The sequence below is a fragment of the Oncorhynchus gorbuscha genome, unplaced genomic scaffold (genome assembly GCF_021184085.1).
Source record: "Oncorhynchus gorbuscha isolate QuinsamMale2020 ecotype Even-year unplaced genomic scaffold, OgorEven_v1.0 Un_scaffold_2611, whole genome shotgun sequence".
In the NCBI taxonomy this organism is placed as follows: Eukaryota; Metazoa; Chordata; class Actinopteri; order Salmoniformes; family Salmonidae; genus Oncorhynchus; species Oncorhynchus gorbuscha.
Window position 1 is genome coordinate 63,839 of NW_025747073.1, and position 7,867 is coordinate 71,705.

Consider the following 7,867-nt stretch of genomic DNA (forward strand, 5'->3'; position numbering starts at 1 on the left):
CCAACCATGTCTTTGTTCTACTACAGAGAGAACACACTTCTCAGCTTAGATCATCAAGCCTTTCTGTCGTTGAATAATGCCTAGTTAAATTACGTTGCTTTTGTAAATACAACTAAATTGTGAGACGTCAAGGGGTCCCAGAGGAAAGGTTCCAGTAACACTGTCATACAGAAGCAACATGTCTTGTATGTGCCATTACTCTGCCATTGTCAGCTGGTGTGTGAGGCTGACAGTAACACAGGGACTGGCTGTGTGTGAGGCTGACAGTAACACAGGGACTGGCTGTGTGTGAGGCTGACAGTAACACAGGGACTGGCTGTGTGTGAGGCTGACAGTAACACAGGGACTGGCTGTGTGTGAGGCTGACAGTAACACAGGGACTGGCTGTGTGTGAGGCTGACAGTAACACAGGGACTGGCTGTGTGTGAGGCTGACAGTAACACAGGGACTGGCTGTGTGTGGGGCTGACAGTAACACAGGGACTGGCTGTGTATGGGGCTGACAGTATCACAGGGACTGGCTGTGTGTGTCTCTCTCTCTGTCAGATTGTGTGTGGGGCTGACAGTAACACAGGGACTGGCTGTGTGTGGGGCTGACAGTAACACAGAGACTGGCTGTGTGTGAGGCTGACAGTAACACAGGGACTGGCTGTGTGTGAGGCTGACAGTAACATAGGGACTGGCTGTGTGTGGGGCTGACAGTAACACAGGGACTGGCTGTGTGTGAGGCTGACAGTAAAACATGGACTGGCTGTGTGTGGGGCTGACAGTAACACAGGGACTGGCTGTGTGTGGGGCTGACAGTAACACAGGGACTGGCTGTGTGTGTCTCTCTCTGTCAGATTGTTTGTGCGCTGGAGCAGGACGACGCCGCCAGGAAACAGAGACTTTCCTTCAAGCTGGAGCAGGTGGTGGCCTTCATGAGCCTGGAGAGCTGAGGACCGCACTTCCCAGGGCGCACTGGGAGACCCGTCAGAAACCGAGCTGTGCCTGAGCAAAGACCTGTCCATCTATCTCTTCACCATCGTCATCAGCATCAGAACTCTTCTCCGTTTCAAAGACAACACATATTGTCCTGTTTTCTTCCTCATCTTCCTCTTCCTCCTCTTCCTGACAAGTGTTTGGCATCTCATCTGCTCAGCTTCATAGGACGTGCAGAGAAGACTGGCTGACAGACTGACTGGAGGGTCGGCGGAGCTGGGGACTGCTTTTCCCACCATGCAATGGGAGGGCCTCATCCCAGCTTTGCTGCGTAGAAGAGTCTGATAGAGGGGTGGTTGTTTGCCAGCTCGCCGTATCGGCATCATTTACACTGTAATGTTGGGGGAGAAACAAACACTCTATTTATGTTGCCTTTAAAAATAACACTGATGACTAAGTCTTTTGCCACCACAATGTTGGGAGTCAATTTGTTCAGACTTTCTGAACAGGATATTAGTCTATGAAACTGCTACAGAGTCCAGTTAATTGTAGTTAATAGTCAACATCACATCAAACGTGGAAAAACAAAGTGGTGTTATATAAATGAGGAAACCAAAATGACCACCTCGGAAGACAAAAAAACGGAAGGTTTACCTGGTTCACACTTCTTAAGATTGGGAAATAGGCAAACTACAGAATTGTTTTCTCAATGTAGCTTTGAGGTGTATTTGCAGAAACTCCGATAGGGGCTGGGGAGAGCTAGTGCTTCTTGAATTTTCCTTTTTTTCCGAAAAACTGACTGACTTTGAAATCCAGAGAAGGACAGATTCCCCTTTGTGGCATCGGCACGAGTCTGTTCCCACCCACCACCCCTCCAAGTACCTCTATACATACAACTATCCTCATCTTCTCAATCTCTGGCTTGTGTGGTACCTGCTCAATTATCCTGACTATTATAAGACGAATTAGTGGAGGACAGACCCAGGTCTGTCTGGTCCTCCTCTGTGACGAGAAGCACACATCCAACTCTTGACCACAGTGACCCGACAGCTCTGACACCTGGAACGGTCAGTCTGTCCCGTGTGTGCTGCTAACAGATGGAGGTCACTCGCCGGTCTATCAAAGCACACACACAAACAGATACACACGGCAGCTGTCCAAGACCTGTTCTGAGGGGACCTCTACTCCTGATTCACCCTCTGATCACACCGTCTGAATACTAGGGGAGCTGACTGACATCTACTGAGAGGAGGAGAGGGACGCTTCACTAGAGCAGTCTTACCATGGGCCCATGCTTTCTACATGACAGAGACGGTGCGGTACTGCTTAAATGGGATCTGCTCTGCTGAGAGAGAGAGAGAGAGAGAGAGAGAGACCTTCTGTAAAGACTTGGTACGGGGGGAATCAATTGATGGACATAACTGGTCAGCCGAAAAACCAAAGGAGCTTGACATTTTAAAAAGACAAAAAAAGTTATTTAAAAACAATGTATTTAAAGGAGATGACACGGGAAAAGGATTTGGTGAAAGAAAAAACCCACCCCACAACAACAACTTAACCCTGTGTGATTTTCTGACCTCAGTGTGCCGAAGGGGGAGCCGCGGACCAGTCGCGCCCTCCTCCTCGCCGTCCCGGTTTCTTCCGTGTTTGGCACACCGTTTTTCTTCCCTCTTTGTCCGGTTTTCCACGTCAGTTTTTTTGCACAAGTGTGGAGACAGCTTCCATGCGGGAATCTCTGAGCGCTCTGGGTCGCTCATGTTGTGTGTTAGTGTAGTCGTCCTCCGCAGCCTCTCCAAGCCTCAAAAAGCTGAAACTAGAGTGAGAAAAACAAGTCAACGTCATATAGACGACCGGACACGGACATGAACAGACTTGTGGAATGTGATAACCTGGATGGGAGAGAGAGAGAGATGGAGAAACCCTCCTTTCCTTTAGACCTCTGACCTTTCTTTTGCCTTGACAACGTGCCCCATGTGGTGATGTGAATGTGTGGAGACCACCCTCGGTCCACCTTCGGTCCTTATTGGCTTTTTAAGCGCATGTAAAACTTCAATTTAAAACAACAAAAAAAGAGGAAAATAAGAGAAAATAAGCCTTGCAAATGATGATGTGGATGTGTTCTTTTCTTTATTTTGCTTGGAAGAAAATGTGAGGGGAAAAAAGTGTATTGTTCATGTTAAAACTATAAGTAACCGTGAAGGTGGAACCTTTACCTCCCGTTCAGCCCATGCAAACCTCTCATTACCATGTCTTGTGAAAGTGTTAGACGCTAATAGGAATAAAGTGGTACCTTAAAATCCAATATATTATATACCCTTGCATGCTGACCTATTTGGATGTTATGAAACGGAACTGCCTTGCAATCAAATATATTTATCTACTGCTACTAGGAAACGTTTCAACGGTTCACAAACAAAACGGTTATTTTGAATTCTCATGGACTGATGTAGAACAATAACTCATGACTAAGTTTCAATTCATTCAGTCCTTTTGCTTAGTCCTTCCAGAGTAGATCGTCCTCCAACGCTCATCCATATACATGTTCCATTAGTTAGTGACTTCGTCAGTTCCAGAACCCTCAGGTTTTGGGTCTGGTAGACTAATTCTGTAGTGAGCTCCTTGCTCTTTTCTTGGCTGCTATCGCTTCTCTAGTGTCTGTCTGTGTTTCATCCGGAAACTATCTCCCCTAGCCTATAACCCCTAGCCTATCTCCCCTAGCCTATAACCCCTAGCCTATAACCCCTAGCCTATAACCTTACCTTTTGGATTCTATTATTTTCTCATTCAAAAAACCAACATTTATTTTTGTAAGCCTGGCTGGCTGCAAAGCTACCTTGTAAGCGTCTTATTGCAGCACCTGTTACTATAGTTGTGGATGTGTTCTTTAGATTCTGTTTTGACAGTTGTTTGATCTGAAGAGCTCAGTGCCTAGGGAACTAGCATAAGGAGGGCTTTCGGGGTTCAATCAAATAGTTTGCTCATACAAAACCCATGTATCGCACAACATGCCTCATTATTGGAGTCCTTATGGTCTTATGGGGTGTGCAATACATTCAAGTCAATCACTTGTCTGTTAGTATCTGCTGTCCTTCGATTCTACTGCTACATCTAAAGGTGTTCTGCACAAACTTACTGAAAAGATACTGGTGGTTTTAACTATTAAAAAAAACTCTCCTTTGGACAATTTCAAACGATTAAACGTCTCTTGATGAACTCATCAAAGAAAAACAGGTGTCTGGAAGCTTCAGTAACCACACTAGCTCTGACCCGGAAAACTTCTGATTTACTTAGTTGATTGTGTTTCGTAAAGTGTGTTTTATTTCCGTCACACCATCGCTGTCTAATGTATGAACCACATGTAATTCATCCTCAACTGAACTGTCTAAAGGGGTGAGTTCTGTCAGTGGTTGGTATTCAGGTTGGAGGGGGTACATTCATGAACAGCGCGTTCTCTGGACGTTCTACACTGCCAACATGTTCAAACTGTTCACAAAGCTTGTGATCAAATAAACAAAAAGACAGAACTGAAAGGAATCTACTCTATTAATTCAGTCTGATGGAAAATCCCAGGTAAAACAGTTTGGAAATAAGACTGAACTTGGCAGGGACCTCAACGTTTAGGGGCCCTTGTTAGGTTTAGAGACTGTAAATTGACCCACTATTACCCATGTATTCTATTCTCTAGCTACCCAAAGTTTCCTCCTCTCTAAGTCCATTGTTTTTATTTGGTGAAGAGAATGAATGTCCTAGAATCTCGTAGTGAATCTGCCCCCTGGTGTTGTAACATACGGTGTTTCCATTTTCCCCCCATGTTCCCCGGCGACAAAGCTCGTCTGAGACTACGGACCCCTTTGTTGCCGAGGGACTCGATAAAGCTTCCACCTTCAACGTTCTGTAGGAACTAAAGATATAGGTCCTTCTAGAGCTCAGTGTTATAGCAGGTGTTACAGAAACAGTAGAAATACTTTTACTATTACCATATTTGCTGAGAGATAAAGAGTATCCTATCAAGAGATGAAACTAAACCTGGGGGAAAAGGCCAGCTTCTCTAACTTTGCTATAATTAATTGTATACCTGTGTATGTAAATATAATGCATTCCTATTTTGCAGTCAAGAACAAAATACTATTTGTAATATAGAATAAACTTTATTATGAAACAAAGTGGTTTGTGGTTTGTGTTTATTCATGTGAAATGATTGATTTAAATATTGTTATTTCACACAGCAGGTGTGAATGGCATGCTGTGTACTGGAATTAATGGATTCCTTTCATATAATGGGAAGCAAATTGTCCCGTTTCCTCAGTAGAACGGCACAGGTGAAGCAGAAACAATACAGCACTTTGTTTTAATATGTTGTATGGTAAAACCTGTAGTAACCCGTAGTAGAAAAGCAATTGTACACTCAAAGTTGTTTGTTGTGATGGCTTCACCTCGTACCCAAGGCCGCAGCACGGCCGCTGTAAAAACAGTCACAACACGCGCCCTCTCGTGTACTATGGGCTTTATGGGCAATTCCACGGTGACAGAAAGATGCTGAGACGCCAATGTTCACTTTAAAATGCATGTCAAACAAATGCTTGCAAAGTTAAACAAACCAGACAACTCTATGCACAAAGACTACTGTATCAATTTCCACTGAACATTTGACAAAAACATTTACTTGAAGAACCGTGCGATGCAAAGTTTGGTAACAGAATGACAGTTGGTGCTGTTTTACCATCATTCTGTTACCAAACTTTGCACCTGCACTGTTCTTCAAGTGAATTTGTTTGAGACATTCTCAGTGGAAATTGTTAAAAGTAATCATTGTGGATAGAGTTTCAAAATTTCAGAATATTATCTTTCAAAGATCTGACCATTTCAGCTGAGCTGGTTCATATTGCTGTGGTAAAGATTCTACTGCAGTCCAATATGAGTTTGAGCTTTATAGTAATTGTTTATTTGTCAGGGACCATGTACAACATGCCATTGCGCCAGATTTAGCTCATTTTCAGCTGTAGTCCCTAGTAGGTTTGCTAGCCAGATAAATTACTAAATTCCCATTGGTGCTGAGTAGTTAGCATAACTAAGCTAACAGGGACTAAACGTATGAAGGAAGTGAAATAATGGGAAAACATCCAGTACTTTGACTAAAGGTATCAAAAGTCTGAGGTGAATTACAAAGTAAATAAACCCACAAAATGTGCTAAATACACTGATCCATCAAGATGCAAGGAAGCCAAACAACACGCCCAAGACGCCAATAAATTAGCTCACACCTGATGCCAATTAGGCTGCCTGTGGCTGTAAAAGACTCCCAGAACTCCAGACAGACAGTTTTCCTGGTCAACAGATCTGGAATCAGCTTTCCTGTACACTACACTATCCTTTACCATTAGCAGAGAAGAATAACACCAACCCTGGGTTGCAGTAAAGACCAGAAAAGAAGACCACAAGGAGAGAGAGGGAGGTTAGAAAATAGAGTGGAGAGAGAGACCTGCCAATCTGAGTGAACCCACAATGAGGGAGGGAGAGAGGCACGTGTGTGTCAATCTTCCTCAGCACGGGGTGACGGGGACAGGGAATTGAATTGGTCCTGGTGTCACCCTATATAGCAGCCACTGAACTGGGAGTAATGGGGGAGAGAAAGCGGAGGAGGGTGCAGGGCATCACCTTAATATTCCAACCAGTGAACTGGGAATAATGGAAGAGAGGCGACTGGGGGATGAGGAGGGGAGAGAGGGTGATAGGGGGCACGAAGATGATGAAGCCATGCTATGATTGCAGCCGTGCTAGGGGTGGTGGTTTTCACACTCCCACAGCCCCTGCCCCCAACCCTTCCCTCCGCCCTTCTTCCAGCCACATTGATGTGAAGAAGAGAGAAAGAGGCCGGTGAGGAGGGGAAAGAAGCAGAGGTCTGAGTTTAGAGGATCTATCCAGACGGAGATAGAGAAGGGTAGGAGTGGTGGTGAGAGGAGGTCAATCTGGGGGAGGGCTAGAGGGGTAGTGGATCTGCTAATCGATTGTGCCGACCCTCCTGTGTCTCCAACCCAGACGTAAACCCAGACCGTCTCAGCTGGAACATGTTCAGAGACAAATCTATCTGTTAGTGATATAGGGCTTGTTTGACTATTAATGGATGGTATGAGGGGTTGCCATGACTTCCTAGCTGAACAAACACCTTTACCACTTGTTTACTAAAGGTTTAAAATAATAGTTCACCTGTTTACTAAAGGTTTAAAAGAATAGTTCACTTGTTTACTAAAGGTTTAAAATAATAGTTCACTTGTTTACTAAAGGTTTAAAAGAATAGTTCACTTGTTTACTAAGGGTTTAAAGGACTAGTTCACTTGTTTACTAAAGGTTTAAAGAATAGTTCACTTGTTTACTAAAGGTTTAAAATAATAGTTCACTTGTTTACTAAGGGTTTAAAAGAATAGTTCACTTGTTTACTAAAGGTTTAAAGGACTAGTTCAGGGGTTTAAAGAATAGTTCACTTGTTTACTAAAGGTTTAAAAGAATAGTTAACTTGTTTACTAAGGGTTTAAAAGAATAGTTCACTTGTTTACTAAAGGTTTAAAAGAATAGTTCACTTGTTTACTAAATGTTTAAAATAATAGTTCACCTGTTTAAAGGTTTAATAGTTCACTTGTTTACTAAGGGTTTAAAAGAATAGTTCCTTGTTTACTAAAGGTTTAAAAGAATAGTTCACTTGTTTAGTTCAGTTCTTGTTTACTAAAGGTTTAAAAGAATAGTTCCTTGTTTACTAGGGTTTAAAGGACTAGTTCACTTGTTTACTAAAAAAAGTAGTTAAAAGGAAAGGACTAGTTCACTTGTTTACTAAGGTTTACTAGTTCAACTAAGGTTTAAAGGAATAGTTTTGTAGATGTTCAATGTACCTACGGTGTTGTCATTTGTCACTGTTTCCAACAGCAAAGGAACATATTAAACCGTTTGGATGAAAA

General features: G+C 43.2%; 1 pseudogene; it reads left to right on the top strand.

Moving 5' to 3' along the window:
* LOC124026117 overlaps positions 1-2,427 on the top strand; it is a 60,781-nt pseudogene extending 58,354 nt beyond the window's left edge.
* Positions 2,428-7,867: the final 5,440 nt, after the last annotated feature.